General features: G+C 43.8%; 1 protein-coding gene and 1 non-coding gene across 2 annotated transcripts in view; one reads left to right on the top strand and one right to left on the bottom strand.

Annotated features, from left to right (window-relative positions):
- Nucleotides 1–16,636, bottom strand: part of ARID1B (AT-rich interaction domain 1B) — a 322,235-nt gene that overhangs the window by 242,144 nt on the left and 63,455 nt on the right. The gene's annotated exons all lie outside the window — the stretch shown is intronic.
- LOC125996891 (small nucleolar RNA SNORA51) lies at nt 7,045–7,177 on the top strand. Its single transcript, XR_007491553.1, has one exon. It is a non-coding gene; the product is annotated as a small nucleolar RNA SNORA51 (small nucleolar RNA).

The following is a 16,636-nucleotide window of genomic DNA, read 5'->3' on the forward strand; positions in this document are numbered from 1 at the left end:
ATTTTGAGAATGAGATGATTTTCACTGACACAGGCAGGGGGGTTCAAAGGGGCATCACTGCAGTGGCTGATAGAGAATGGCATGAGCAAATGTACAAGCTTTTTTTCCATAAGTTGGAGTTCAACTCAAACATCTCCAGAAAAGAATATAGTTTCTTTACCAGCTTTCTCTATGCTTGGTGTTTTTCTCTTCTTTAATATTCCTGACACTCTTTTGATGTTAAAGATACTTTTCTGCACTTTATTTTTGGTCTTGTGCAAATCCCATACACTCCATCCAGGACAATATCTAGTTCATTATTTAAAAAGAAAAATGTAGCAAAGTGTTGTTTTAAACGTGATTTAAGGAATGCTGATACTGATGGATTCTTACTTTTATGTGCTGTTTTGAGACTTAACCACCCAATAACAAAAATAAAATAAAAGGATAGTGAAGCCATTTAAAACAAAAAACAAAAAAACAAAAAAACCTAGTACAAAGAATTGGCCAGTGCCTTGGAAGATACAGAGAAAAGAGGAATATTCCAGTAAGAGTTATCTTGCATGTGAAAAGACATGGAGGCATGAAATAACAGGGAAAGGGAGATGCCTATAAATAACTCAGGATTGGGGGGAATAAAAGTGTGAACAAACCAGAAGCTAGAAACCAAATAGGCCTATCAATCAGCTTCATGTGGCTTGTGCCCTATGAAGTGATCTGTACGCAGAATATTTTGTACACAATCAAAAGAACAGTATTTTGCTACATGAGAAGTGTATGGAATTCTAATTTCCATGCCCTTATATAAAATTATTGCATACAGGCTCACACAGAATGACTACTTAGCTTCTTTGTCTTGTGCCTCAAAAGGGAGAGAGGGGCAATGGCAGGTCTGGCTTGACTGTTCAGAGCCAAACCCACATGGTCAACCTGAGTGTTAAGTTCTAACAGACTAGGGGGAAGGGCCAGGTAGAGAAGGCAGGTGACAGTGGTCTGGGCTAGGTGGGAGGACTGTTCGCAAGCCCCAGGACTATTCCCCTGCACTCTTTTCTCTTAAATCCGATCCAATCAAAGAAAACAGAAGCACTTTGCACAGAACAATTATTGGCCAGGGGGTATGCTCTACTTTTCAGTTTCGTTTAGTTTAGCTCTCATCTTGTTTACAAAAAGAACAAAACCAAAAACACTCAAGGAAGTTCCTAATGGAGGACACTGCCTTTATCTTACAAAGGGAGGAATCATATTCATACCAAATAGATTGTGCCCGTTATTTTCACACAAGCAAAAGTACAAGCAATAGGGAATGCCCCCAGTTCACAGCCACTAGGTACCTCAAATATAATGTGAAAGACTTTGGTCACGATAAAAATTATTTATAAAAAAAAAGTACAAGTAATAAATAAAATACAAGCCAAAAATCACTAAGTCTGCTTGAACTTTTTTCGAGACTTTCAACTGCAAGTAAAAGAAAACGTTAGAAAGTTAAATAATGGAAAACTCACTAGATCAGGTCAAAGGTGATGAGGAAAAGCAGGCGGGCACTTCCATCCCGACAGAGCAGAGGGAACGGGGAGAATTGACCTGATTGGTCACCTTGGTAACCAATGAAGCCGAGTCCATTTCATGGTCTTACTTGCATAGGGCACAACCAATCAGAGCACAGAAATAGCTAAGGGAGGGCGGGGAAACACAAAGCCCACAGAGTCCAGAGGGCCAGGAGTTGTTACTGGGCCTTGCTTTGCTGTGGACTTCCGTGACATGGGCCACAACTAAAGAGCTTTAGCACCTCCACAAGAACCTAACGGTTTTGAACCCTGTGGCTGAACGATGAGCCTGTCGCCTGAAACTGCACTTTACCTGTCAACCTGAGTTTCCATAATCCAGAAGACCAGAAGGAGCAGGATTCTGGGGTCTCCTCTCTCCTGATTGCCTGGAATTCTTTGGCAGGCAGGTGAGTCTAGATGGCGTTCTCTGCCCATTGTCACATCATCGCAGAACCCTGGCATGACTCCAAGAGCCACATGCACCTATCTTGCCTGATCCATGGCAACACAGCAGTCCTCCCGAGATACCATCACGGCAGTGCTAGGATTTGGGGGAGGACATGCAGAGTAAGCCAAAGAGCACGCACTGCAAATTCTGGGCATCATACACAGACTTGTGCAAGCTCACCAAGGAACATGACTTTCCGCACGAAGCATCTCAAAGTGGTATTTTATGTCTTTTACGAGTGGGTTATCTTGTCATCAAGGAAGGCAAAAACAAATGACAGAACTAGTTTCCCATGCCCCACCATGCGAAGTCGATCATCTGGACCGACTAAATTTCTGGAAATAAAGACAGTAGGACTGATGCACCTAAGGAAATACAACCCTGAACAGGAAGATTTAGAAGTGGCCCTCCACTGAGTCACACAAGCCCCAAGGAGTTATAAATAGAAGTTATTTTTTTAAAAAATGGAAGTTAGGGATTGAGTGAAGGTTGGCACAATGGTACAGCAGGCAAGGAACTTGTTTGGCAGGGGCCTGACCCAGATTCAGTGTCTGGCAACCCATATGGTTTTCCCTGAGCACTGCTTGAGTGAGTAATCTGTACAGAGCAAGGGGGTAACCCTGAACACCATTGGGTGTAACCCCAAACAAAACAAATAAAAACAATAAAATAAACCAAAATATAATTTTTTAAATGGCCCAGACTAAAACTTTAAGAATTCACAATGACAACTGACAAAAGCCACTGATGTTTCAGAGACAGTTCATCCTTATTAAAAAAAAAAAATGTCAGTATCTGGTGAAAATTCAGTCCTGACTAAGAAGGCTCAAACCCCAGCCATAAAGAACAGTTATGTAAGTGTATTATGACCTGCAAAAAAACCCAGATCCAGCCACGTTAAGTTCCAGAGCAAATGAGGCATGTCCCATGAACTGTGAATTCCAGCCTTTGGAATCCACAGAAGGTGGCACTTCTGTTCAGCATTCTGCTACTAATGGCTGGTTTTCAAATATAGGCATTGCACTATCTTTGCTTTTTTCTTTTTGGCCCATATGGGCAGTACAGAGGCTACTCCTAGCTCAGTGCTCAAGTTGCTCACCCAGCACCATTAGGTTTCAGGATCAAAGCCCATCTTCTATCTACAAAGCTGGGGTTCCAGTTCACTGTTTCTCTCCCCAGCCCCTATTTAACTAGTTTCAATTAACACTGGATCACATGCCATGAAAGACCCATAGACAAAGCTTAAAAATTATTTTTGGTTGTAATTGTTTGTTTGGGGGACCATACCCAGTGTTGCCCAGACCTTACTCCTGGCTCTACAGTCAAGATCACTTCTGGCATATGTGATGCTGGGGATTGAAGCTGGATCAGCTGTGTACAAGGCAAATGTCCTAGCCGCTGTACTATTGCTGTGTTCCCCTGGAAATAATTTTTAGTGAAAATTCTGTAGCATCATTCCCGCTTGATCAGACTTTTCCCCACCACTTAATAACAATCAAAGCAATATGTTCATGTTGTTAACTGTTTCAGCCTATGTTTTCGGTGTATCATAATGCCTCAAAAAAGACAGTGGAGGAGCTGGAGCGGTGGCACAGTGGTAAGGCATTTGCCTTGCATGCGTCTGACCTAAGATAGACTGTGGTTCGATCGCCTGGTCTCCCATATGGTCCCCCAAGCCAGGAGCAATTTCTGAGCACATAGCCAGGAGTAACACCCTGAGTGTCACCAATGTGGCCCAAAATCTGCCCCCCCCCAAAAAAAAAAAAAGACAGTGGAAAAGACGGGAGAGATAGGACAGTGGGCAGATGGATTGCCTTGAACTCATCTGACCCAGGTTGAATCTTGGAAACCCCATAGAGTCCCACAAACACTGAGAGCAATGAAGCCTGAGCACAGAGCCACACATAAGCCCTGAGCAACACCAGAAGGAAGTGGGGAGAGAGGAAAGGAGGAGGGAGGAAAAGAGGGAGGGAGGAAGAAAACATAGTAGGATGGAAAGGAATTAAAAATGCTTTCTAGGTATTGCTGGTAGGGAGGGAAAAGTCAGAAAGGAGGTGACAATGTGAGAAAAAACTACGCATGGATGTAGAATTAAAAGCCTCGTGTACAAATCCCAAGACAATTCTGGACATAATGTAGGAAAAATGCCACTGGACACAGAAAGACCCAAAATAAAGACTAAATGTCCCCAAGTTGTTGACATTTAATAAACATGTTTCTCCAGGAACCTGGCACTCAACTAATTAGTTAAAGTCGAGGCACTGAAGCAGTGAAGTTCCCCGGAGCAGATGGTCCAACAGACCCTGAAAGAAGTGAAAGAACTTTCTTCCAGTCAGTTCTGGGGGTGAGTTGAACAAACATCTCCCCAAAGGGTAAGGGAGAGAGAAGTTAGCGCCCAGGGACTCCTGGGAGCATGTGGTGTAAGGGTGGGGGTGGGGACCCTTCCGGCCACTCTCGCACCCCCCCCCCCAACCCTGCTCAGCTCATTCCCAGGCTAGCGGCAGCTATAAAAAGCCTGGCATGAGGCCAGCTGGCCAGACCACACACGGGTATTTTTAACTAAAGGGGGTCCTGCGAGTGAGGTTAACACGCCAGGCACCAGAAAACACTTGTTTAGAGGAAGAATCGAGGCTTCCAGCCAGGCGGGGGGACCCTCCCCCGTGCTGGGCAGACTGTGTCTGGTGGTCTCCTGATTCCTGAACAGAATCTAGGATGCAAGGAGGCACCAGGGAGCGGAGACTCCATGGCCACATTCCCCTATAAAGCCCAGCAGCGACAGGGAGCCTGACACTGGCCCCGTACATGGGGCTCTTCTTTTATTTTTCATTCCTGACACAGGAGGCCACGGGTGTGACTTGTTCTAATGACTCTAACAGTTTGCTGTTGCTGTTGTTGTTGTTCTTCTTGGGTTTCACACTGGTTCTGGCGACGAGCCACGCACACAGATTCCAGGAAGCTGCCGCAGCGAATCAAGAGCAGGCAGCATCACAGCTAGAAAAAAGGCTTTGCCATCGGGCTGGCATGGCACAGGCTGTGCTCCTGGGGAAGGAAGGATAAGCAGGAAGCAAGGATCATTTTTCGCTTCCGCCTTTGGGCCACAAATGACGGGGACATGCAGCAGCAAGTCTGAGAAGCACCCCACCCCCTCACTAGGTCATCTCTCCATGGTGACCAAGCGGGCACCAGCATCCCTGTTCCTGCAGCCTCTCTGGGTCCCAAGGCCTGCCTGGGGTCATGCCTTGTAGAGATGGCTTCTTCGGCTTGTGGTGCTTGGAACACTACTAGAGAGCACACAGGATTGGAAAACATCGGGCCATAACTTGGGGATACTTAGTCCTTATTTGGGGTCTTCCATATCCAGTGATATTTTTCCTACATTATGTCCAAAACTGTCTTGGGACCTGTGCATGCTGCCTTTTAATTCTACATCCATACCCAGCCTTTATACATGTTTTCACCTCCTTTTTGACTCCTCCCTCACTTCCAGCAATACCTAGAAAGCATTTTTAACTCCTTTCTACTCTCCCTCAACCCCCTTCCTTCCTTTCTCTCCCTCGGCCACCCATATTCCTCATGGATGAGCACTTGGCACATGAACACAGACCAGTTCCAGCATTGGGGAGCATAAGCCCAAGTCTGGACACACCAGGACCCATAGGTCTGCTCTCCCAACACCTTTCCTGGCCATCTCCGCCTGGGTCCTCTTTTCTGTTCCCCCTCATGGGGGCTGCACCCAGTTCTGCAGCCCTAGACACAGCTTGGGAGAAGACTACAATCTACCCCTGCCCTCAAGCCACCCTTGGCTGCTGGGAAAAACTTCACCACCCCCAGGCAGAACACCCCCCCCACCAGGACTGAGCTTTGCTCATGAGCAGATGCCCTGCCCTGGTAATGGAGCCATAGGGGGTCCAAACAGTAGGCCAGATAAAAGTGGATCATTCCTTCCCCTCTGCTCCCTCTTAGAAACCCGTGGAAATAAAGGACATTCTTTAAGTATAAAAAATATAGGTCCAGGCTCAATTTCAGATTTCAAACATCCAAGTAATAAAGCATTCCAGACTCCGATATACTAAGAGGAGTTAGTGATGCTCCTCTCTTCAAATCCTTCCCAGGGTCTGACCCTCCTACTTCAGGCTCCACATGCAGAAAAATGCCCATTGGCTTCAAGGAAGGACATTCTTTAAGTATAAAAAATATAGGTCCAGGCTCAATTTCAGATTTCAAACATCCAAGTAATAAAGCATTCCAGACTCCGATATACCAAGAGGAGTTAGTGATGCTCCTCTCTTCAAATCCTTCCCAGGGTCTGACCCTCCTACTTCAGGCTCCATATGCAGAAAAATGCCCATTGGCTTCAAGGGTCATGAGCCATGAGAAATCAGAGAAAATAAAAGCTGCTTAAATTATCAAAAATTAAAGAACTTGGGGCAGGCTTGGTAGTACAGCGGTAGGGCATTTGCCTTACACATAGCTGACCCAAGACAGACACGAGTTCAATCCCCAGCATCCCATATGGTCTCCCGAGCCAGGAGCAACTTCTGAGTGCAGTCAGGAGTAACCCCAGAGCGTCACTCGGTGTGGCAAAACAAAAAACAAACAAAGAAAAAGAACTTGGGGTATAGACAGGATAAGCTCTGGACTTCCCAAAGCAAGGCTGGTTATTGGTAGGAAACATTTTTGAGGAAAGGTAACATCCAATCAAGTAACGTTATACTTAGCCAAAGGAGCAGCCATGAACAGGCAGTAAGACAGCCATTCAGACAGAAGAAAATCACCTTCCCATAATGCTTGTCTCAAAACTACTAGAGAATGACCAACCCACACATATACCCAAATGAGGAAACCCAGAGACAGAAAACAGCTTCCCAGAACTATATTGGAAGCCAAAATATGAAATATACCTATGACCCATTTCTTCATAACTGTCAGTTGTTCTAAACAGCCAGATTAATACTGAAGATTAATTTAACTTCATAATATAACAAGAAATGAAACTGCAGGGGCAGGGCTGTGAAACAGCAGAACTAACTTTTCCATAAAGGTCACTAAAATTCTCATTTAAAAGGCAACAGAGGCCTCGCAATTCTTACCACAGGCTGTGTTCTTTACACTGACTGTATAGAAAGAGGAGGTACACTAAATGCACCCCATATACACCTCAACCCAGGCCCTTTGCCTGGTCTGTATTATGAATTGGGGGACAAAAAAAATGGCAACAGAAACACACCTCACTTAAAAATAAGGACCAAAGGAACAGCCAGCAAGATGAGTTGGAAATGAATGCCCCAGGACCATGGAAGTCATAGGCAAGGGAGTTAGGGGGGAAAAGTGGGTTTTTATGGCATGAGAGAATGACTAACATTCATGACGACCATGAAGAATCTTCTTAAATAAGCCCAATGTCCAAGTCCCTGTTGCCCCCACTAAACTGTGAGCTTTGCCCAAAGCAAGTCCATTCCACTGTGCAGGGGGCACAATGCAGACCCTCTGCGATCCACTGGAGCCATCTTGCACTATCCATATGTACAGCCTGCGAGAGCGAGTGGGATGCTAGTCTTTCACCACGTACACGCCCTTTGAAAAGTTCATAAAGGAGACAGCCCTGCCATGGTCAGAAGGAAGAGAGTGCTCCAGGGGGCCCAAGAGATAGCACAGCAATCAGGCATTTGCCTTGCATGCAGCCAATCCAGGACGACGGTGGTTCGAATCCTGGCATCCCATATGGTCCCCCGAGCCTGCCAGGAGTTATTTCTGAGTGTAGAGCCAGGAGTAACCCCTGAGTGCCTCTGGGTGTGACACCCCCTCCCAAAAAAAAAAAAAAACGGCTGGGTCCAGCCCAGCACAGGGACCCACAATCCAAGTAGCAGAGCTGGACTGGTGAGGAAACATGCCCACAACAGATAATCTGCCACACCTGTGAAACATAGGTGCCTTCTCTTGAAAACCATGACATGGCCGCTGTGAGGAATCTGCATCTGTAATGCATCAGGAAGGCTTTTGAAGTAGGTGAAGCAGAGGAGACTCAATATTCTAAACAGCAAGCAAAGCAACAAGGGGTCCCAAAGTGCTGCCATCACAATTGCCTGCCTGGCATCACAATCACCAACTGAAAAGTCCAGAGTTTCCTCTCAGCTCCACCGTTCAGAGTTTCAGAGCAATCGTGTAACTTGACATGTCTGTGGCTCTGGACTTGAGGGTAACTAATTTTTTAACATTCATATAATGCTGGTCCTACATCATCCCTAAAATAAGGATACTGTGTAAGTACCGATTTTTCAAAAGGGAGAAAATATGAAGGTAAGAAAATCTTCATATATAGTGAAGTACCTAGATGTGAACTACAGGAAATGAGCAGGAACTCTTCCCCCACAAACTCCATTTGTGGGCCACACTCAGCAGTGCTCAGAACTTACCACTCCTGGTTCTGCCCTCAGGAATCACTCTTGGCCGGGCTTGGGGGAGGGGGGGGCAGATGGATGCCGGGGATTGAACCTAGTAGGCCACATGCAAGGCAAGTGAGGACAGGCGAGGACAAGAATATAGGCATGGCTTTGCACAACCACAAGGTAGCCAGAAATAAATTATGTTGCTAGAAACCAGGGATGTCTACTTATCTAAACAATGTTGGCCACTTTTGCTACCTTTCTCTTTCATCCTGACATATGGAGAAATGAACCATTTCTCTGTTCTGCAAATCTAAACCTGGAGAGATTGTTTTCTTTCCCCAAAAGTCAAAAAGAGGCTGTGGGAAGGCTCAAAAGGGTTGCAGGCTACAGCTGGCATCATGTGGGAGCCCCAGGTTTGAGTCCCAACATCTCCAGGTCCTCTGAAGACTGCTGGGTGTTACCCTGTCCCCTTCCCCAAAATCAAAGTAGAGCCTATTGGCTTTTAAGCAGGCATCCTGTTTGTTTCTGAACCAATCCGCCCAAACATTCAAAGAGGGCAAAGATGAAAGGAAAACTGTAAACAACCCCCCTCAAATCTTTATGTTTGTTTATGGGCCACACCCAGTGACGCTCAGGGGTTACTCCTGGCTATGTGCTCAGAAATCTTCCTGGGGGCCGGAGAGATAGCATGGAAGTAAGGCGTTTGCCTTTCATGCAGAAGGTCATCAGTTCAAATCCCGGCATCCCATATGGTCCCCCGTGCCTGCCAGGAGCAATTTCTGAGCATGAAGCCAGGAATAACCCCTGAGCACTGCTGGGTGTGACCCAAACACACACACACACACACACACACACACACACACACACACACACACGAAATCTTCTGGTCTTTCTGGGCCAGAGTTGTGGATAAGACAGACTCTGCTGGGCCCCTTAAGCTTGGCAGACATTTTGGGGCTTCCCTGGGCTTGCTTCAACCTGGGAACTTTGATCTTCTCTGGCATTCATCCCCTGATGGCTTGCCTCTGCTATGGTGAGTGTTTCCAGCCAAAGTTGCAGATAAAGCTGACTGCTGGGCCCCTTAAGCCCACCTATAAGGGGTAGAAGCAGAGGAGCTAGCTTCGCTTCGCTTCGCTTCGCAGCCATGCATTCCACCTAGCCAATGAATACAACCACAACACGTAGAAAAACCCACAGCATAAGCGTGACAATGGGGAAACTACAAAGACAAACTTCAGCCATAGAGAATGAAGATGGAAACTCTGATGACCCAACAATGGCCAACCAACTAAGCAGTCTTTCAGAAATGGAGTTTGGAGAAGAAATGTGGAGGTTGCTCACAGAACTCAAAGAAAGTATAAATCAGAACACTAATAAAAATCAAGAGAATATGAAGATAGAAATCAGAAAACTCCAAACTGAAATATCAGGTCAAATAACAGATCTGAAAAACTCAGTAGACGAATTGAAGAACATAAAATGGATGAGCTTTCCAACAGGTTAAAAGCAGCTGAGGATAGAATTAGTCGCTGGAAGATGAGATGCATAACAACTTTACACAGCAGAAGAGATTGGAAAAGAGGCTTAAATCAAATGATCAGACAATGGAAAAATTACTCAAAAAATATGAGCAGATGAAAATAGACATCTTTGATAAGCTCAACAGAAACAACTTTAGAATCATTGGAGTCCCAGAGACCCAAGAAGAAAATCTCCAGGAAGAATCAACAGTCAAGAACATCATCACAGAGAAACTACCAGAGCTAAAGAAAACATGTGACCAAATCCTGCATGCCTGAAGAGTACCACCTAAAAAAGACCCCAGGAGAAACACCCCCAAGACACATCCTAGTCAAAATGATGAATCCCACAGATAGAGACAGAATACTGCAAGCAGCAAGATCGAAAAGGGAAATTACATTCCAGGGAGCATCCTTGAAATTTACAGCAGACCTGTCACCAGAAACACTCAAGGCCAGAAGGCAGTGGTAGGATATAGTGACAAAACTCAATGAAATAAATGCTTCGCCAAGAATACTGCACCCAGCAAAACTCACTTTCAGGTTTGAAGGAAGTATACAAGGCTTCACAGATAAACAACAGCTCAAAAACTTTACAGACTCAAAAACAGCCTTAAAAGAAAAACTGAAAGATCTATTCTAAAGACAAGACAGAACAAAAAACACACCAAACTTCTACACAAAGATGGCAATAAATCCCATGACAATTATTTCTCTCAATGTCAATGGATAAATGCACCCGCTAAGAGGCACAGAGTGGCGAAATGGATCAAAAAACTGAAGCCAACCTTCTGCTGCCTACAAGAAACACACCTGAATAGTCAGAATAAACATAGACTCAAAATCAAAGGCTGGAGAAAAATCATTCAAGCAAACAACACCCTTAAAAAAGCGGGGGTGGCCATACTAATATCAGATGACACAAGCTTTATACTCAGAAAAGTTGTAAGGGACAAAGATGGATATTATGTACTAATCAAGGGATATGTACAGCAGGAAGAAATCACTCTCCTAAACATATATGCACCCAATGAGGGACCAGCAAAGTATTTAATACAATTGTTGACAAATCTGAAAAAGGATATCCATAATAACACAATAATTGTGGGAGACCTCAACACAGTCTTGTCAACACTTGATAGGTCAACCAAATGGAAACCCAACAAAAATATACTAGAACTGAAAAGAGAAATGGAAGAAAGAGGCCTAGTAGACATATATAGGACCCTCCATCCTCAGAAACCTGGATACACATTCTTTTCCAATGTACATGGGTCATTCTTCAGGATAGACCACGTGCTGGCACATAAAACATATCTCCATAAAATCAAGAAGATAGAAATTTTGCAGGCTACCTTTGCTGATCACAAGACTCTGAAGTTAGATATGAACTACAAAGGGACACAGAAGAAAAAATTTAACACCTGGAAATTAAACAGTCTACTTCTGAACAACCAGTGGGTCTGAGATGAAATCAAAGAAGAAATAAAAAATTTCCTGGAAACAAATGACAATGAAAACACAAACTATCAGAACCTATGGGATACAGCAAAAGCAGTACTGAGAGGAAAATTTATAGCTTTGCAAGCACACAACAGGAAGGAAGAAGGAGCGTACATGAATAGCTTAATGACCCGCAGCTTATAGAATTAGAAAATGATCAACAAAAGAAACTAAAAATAGGGAGACAGAAGGAAATAACAAAGCTGAGAGCAGAAATCAATGAAATGGAAACCCAAAAAACAATCTGAAAGATCAACGAAAGCAGAAGTTGGTTCTTTGAAAAAATAAACAAGGGCCGGCACGGTGGCGCTAGAGGTAAGGTGCCTGCCTTGCCTGCGCTAGCCTAGGACGGACCGAGGTTCGATCCCCCGGTGTCCCATATGGTTCCCCAAGCCAGGAGCGACTTCTGAGCGCATAGCCAGGAGTAACCCTTGAGCGTCACCGGGTGTGGCCCAAAAACCAGAAAAAAAAAAAGAAAAAATAAACAAGATTGATAGACCATTGGCAAAACTCACAAAGCAAAAGAGAGAGAGAAACTTGATAACACGTATTAGAAATGAAAAGGGGGAGATCACTGCAGAGATTCAAAGGGTATTCAGAGAATACTTTGAGAAACTCTACGCCACTAATATGAGAACCTGGATGAAATGGATAAATTTTTGAACTCATATAACCTTCCACAGTTGAATAAAGAAGATGTAGCATATCTAAACACCCCCATCACTATTGAGAAAATTAAAACCGTAATCAAAAATTTGCCCAAAAACAAAAGCCCAGGCCCTGATGGATTCACGAATGAATTATTTCAAACCTTTCAAGAGGAACTACTACCAATCCTGGCCAGGCTCTTTTATGAAATCGAAAAAACAGGAACACTTCCAAATAGCTTTTATGAAGCCAACATCACCTTAATACCAAAACCAGATAGAGATGCTGCCAAAAAAGAAAATTACAGACCAATATCCCTGATGAACACAGATGCAAAGATCCTCAACAAAATCCTGTTGAACAGGATCCAGTGCCTCATCAAGAAGATCATTCACTTTGATCAAGTAGGTTTCATCCCAGGAATGCAAGGATGGTTTAACATCCGTAAATCTATCAACATCATACACAACATCAACAACAAGAAAAATAAAAATCAGATGGTCATATCAATAGACGCAGAAAAAGCATTTGATAAGGTTCAACACCCATTCTTGATGAAAACTCTCAGCAAGATAGGAATAAAAGGAACCTTTCTCAATATAGTTAATGCCATCTACCAGAAGCCAGTGGCAAATATTATCCTCAATGAAGATAAACTAAAATCCTTCTCTCTAAACTCTGGTACAAGACAAGGCTGTCCTCTCTCACTACTCCTATTCAACATAGTACTGGAATTACTGGCTATAGCAATTAGGCAAGAAAAAGATATCAAGGGAATCCAGATAGAAAAGGAAGAAGTCAAGCTCTCACTGTTTGCAGATGACATGATACTCTACTTAGAAAACCCTTAAAGACTCTACCAAAAAGCTTCTACAAATAATAGAGTCATATAGCAAAGTGGCAGGCTACAAAATTAACACACAAAAATCAATGGCCTTTTTATACACTAATAATGATAGGGAAGAAATGGACATTAAGAGAACAATCCCATTCACATTAGTGCCACACAAACTCAAATATCTTGGAGTCAACCTGACTAAAGATGTGAAGGATCTATACAAAGAAAACTATAAAACACTGCTCCAAGAAATAAGAGAGGACACACGGAAATGGAAACACATACCCTGCTCATGGATTGGCAGGATCAACATAATTAAAATGGCAATACTTCCAAAAGCATTGTACAGATTTAACGCGATTCCTCTAAAGATACCCATGACATTCTTCAAAGAAGTGGATCAAACACTTCTGAAATTCATTTGGAACAATAAACAACCTCGCATAGCTAAAGCACTCCTTGGGAAAAGGAATATGGGAGGCATTACTTTCCCCAATTTTAAGCCGTATTACAAAGCAATAGTTATCAAAACAGCATGGTATTGGAATAAAGACAGACCCTCAGATCAGTGGAATAGGCTTGAGTACTCAGAGAAGGTTCTTCAGACATATAACCACCTAGTTTTTGATAAAGGAGCAAGAAATCCTAAATGGAGCAAGGAAAGCCTATTCAACAAGTGGTGTTGGCACAACTGGTTAGCCACTTGCAAAAAAGCGAACTCAGATCCGCAGCTAACACCATATACAAAGGTAAAATCCAAATGGATTAAAGACCTTGATATCAGATCTGAAACTATAAGGTATATAGAACAACATGTAGGTGAAACACTCCAGGACATTGAGACTAAAGTGGAAGCAGAGATAAACAGATGGGACTATATTAAGCTGAGAAGCTTCTGCATCTCAAAGGAGATAGTGCCCAGAATACAAAGGCCACCCACTGAGTGGGAGAAATTATTCACCCAATACTCATCAGATAAAGGACTAATATCCAAAATTTACAAGGTACTGACAGAACTGTACAAGAAAAAAAAAAAAAAAAACAACTAACCCCATCAAAAAATGGGGAGAAGAAATGACAGACACTTTGAAAAAGAAGAAAGGCAAATGGCCAAGAGGCACATGAAAAGATGCTCAACATCACTAATCGTCAGGGAGATGCAAATCAAAACTACTTTGAGGTACCACCTCATGCCACTGAGATTGGCACACATCACAAAAACGGAAAACAAGCAGTGCTGGCGGGGATGTGGAGAGAAAGGAACTCTTTTTCACTGTAGGTGGGAATGCCATCTAGTACAACCTTTATGGAAAGCAATATGGAGATTCCTTCACAAACTGGAAATCGAGCTCCCATATGACCCAGCTATACCACTCCTAGGAATATACCCTAGGAACACAAAAATACAATACAAAAATCCCTTCCTTATACCTATATTCATTGCAGCACTATTTACCATAGCAAGACTCTGGAAACAGCCAAGATACCCTTCAACAGATGAGTGGCTAAAGAAACTGTGATACATATACACAATGGAATACTATGCAGCCATCAGGAGAGATGAAGTCATGAAATTTTCCTATACATGGATGTACATGTAATCTATTATGCTGAGTGAAGTAAGTCAGAGGGAGAAAGACGCAGAATGGTTTCACTCATCTATGCGTTTTAAGAAAAATGAAAGACATTTTTAACAGTATCTCAGAGACAAGAGAGATGAGGGCTGGTAGGTGCAGCTCATGACATGAAGCTCATCACATAGAGTGATGAGTGCAGTTGGAGAGATGACTACACTGAAAACTATCATAACAATGTGAATAAATGAGGGAAGTAGAAAGCCTGTCTTGAGTACAGCTGTCGGGGGGTGGTGGGGAGGAGGGAGATCTGGGAAATTGGTAGTGGGAATGTTGCACTGGTGAAGGGGGGTGTTCTTTACATGACTGTAATCATACAACTATAATCATATTTGTAATCACGGTGTTTAAATGAAGATAATTATAAAAAAAAAGAAATCTTCCTGGCTTGGGGGGACCATATGGGATGCCAGGGGATCGAACCCAGGTCTGTCCTAGGTTAGCGCATGCAAGGCAGATGACCTACCACTTGTGCCACTGCTCCAGCCCCCCCTCCAAATCTTAATCTAGGTATAGTTATGCTTCTGCAACTTAAAATGTGATGCATTCTGTAACACATACACACTGAACTAAATAGCACCCTATTATGTCTCCACCCCCTTCTTCACAACCAATAAGGTCTCCCACTGAGGTCCAGCAACTTGTCAGCCGTCCCAGGAAGCCATCCTGCAGGCCCCCCATAGCTAAGGTTCTGCAGACCTCCTGCCTCATCCCAAGCACACCATGTTCACCCAGCACCCACACACGCCTCTCCCTCCATAAGGTGCTTAGAGTTCCCTCTATATGTTCAGGCACGATAAAGTGAACAGGCTGTTCAAGATCTTGTTAACTGATTTACTGCAAGAATGAGAGAATGCAGTTACCTAAACCCCATGACCCTATTTGGAATTTAACCACACATACAGTCCAGCACCACCCACCCAGAATGTTCCTCTATGGAATCACAAAATGGGGCAAACATGGGTACTGGCAGTGCCCTGGCAGAATTTAGGGACAAAGCCCATGTTTCACCCTGCCTCTAGGCCCCAGCTCAAAAGTAGAGTATTCCAGTTTGCTTACTGGGGAGCTAAGGGATTCACAAAACTTATTCGGCACCAGTAACCAGGAACAAAAGTGCCCAGACAATCCCTCAAATAATCTGCCACCCCTTAACCAACAGGACGGCTCTGCTTTGGGGGATTAGGGTAGGGGAGTTCTGCAGAGTGTGAGTACAGAAAAAGTCAAGGGAGCAAAACTTGCAACACAAATGTTTTCTCCCACTGTGATTCAAAGCAGCTGATTTTAAAACAGAACTTTACATTTACTGTCACACAAATGGAGTCAGGGGTGGGAGAGAAACAGGGTGATCAGAAACGGTAAAATCCAAATCGAGAAACTCCGAAGGCGATAGGAGTTGATCCTAAATGGACCGTGCTCCTGAGTAGAAAAGGAAGCAGGGATGAGTTTGGAAGTGTCAAAGGCAGTGATGCACAGGTCAGATGTGCTTCTTTGCATCAGTGTGACTGATGCTACATCCACATGGCAAAGTGGCCTTGTCTCCCTCCTCTGGCAGGCAGGGGCTCCTCTACCTCCCCGACAAGTTCAGGGATCCTTCAGGGAAGGTGTTTATAAAAGCTCTGAGGATGACACCATCTCAGAGAGAGGGCTGGTCTCCAGCCTTCAGTCCACAGACCCGCACTGGTGCAGAGGTTCAAAGCCACCAGGGCTGTCTGTCACCTTGAATGTAGCTGCAAAACCTGAGCATTGAGAATGCAGGTGTGAAAATAAAACTGAACAGAGTGGGGGTACTCCCTTAAAGGAGTTCATCCCAATCACCACATAATTCCACTTATCAGAAGAATACCCCAAAGAGCTAAAAACAGGCTTTTCAAACAAATACATGCCACTGATGCTGAAAACAGTGCAGTGTGGGCTAACCCGGAGAGTCAAAAACAGATGAATGAATAAAGAAAATAAAGTGGATCCACATGATGAATAATGTTTGGGCCATAAAAATGGAAATGGAATTCTGATCCATACTAACACAGAGACTGGCTGTAAAAGCATTCAGTCAAAGAAGCCAGACGCCAAAACTCCCAAATCATAGTTTCATCTCTTTGAAATATCCAGAATGGGATAGGCTATGATGAGAAAAAA

The sequence above is a fragment of the Suncus etruscus genome, chromosome 18, assembly GCF_024139225.1.
Source record: "Suncus etruscus isolate mSunEtr1 chromosome 18, mSunEtr1.pri.cur, whole genome shotgun sequence".
NCBI lineage: Eukaryota > Metazoa > Chordata > Mammalia > Eulipotyphla > Soricidae > Suncus > Suncus etruscus.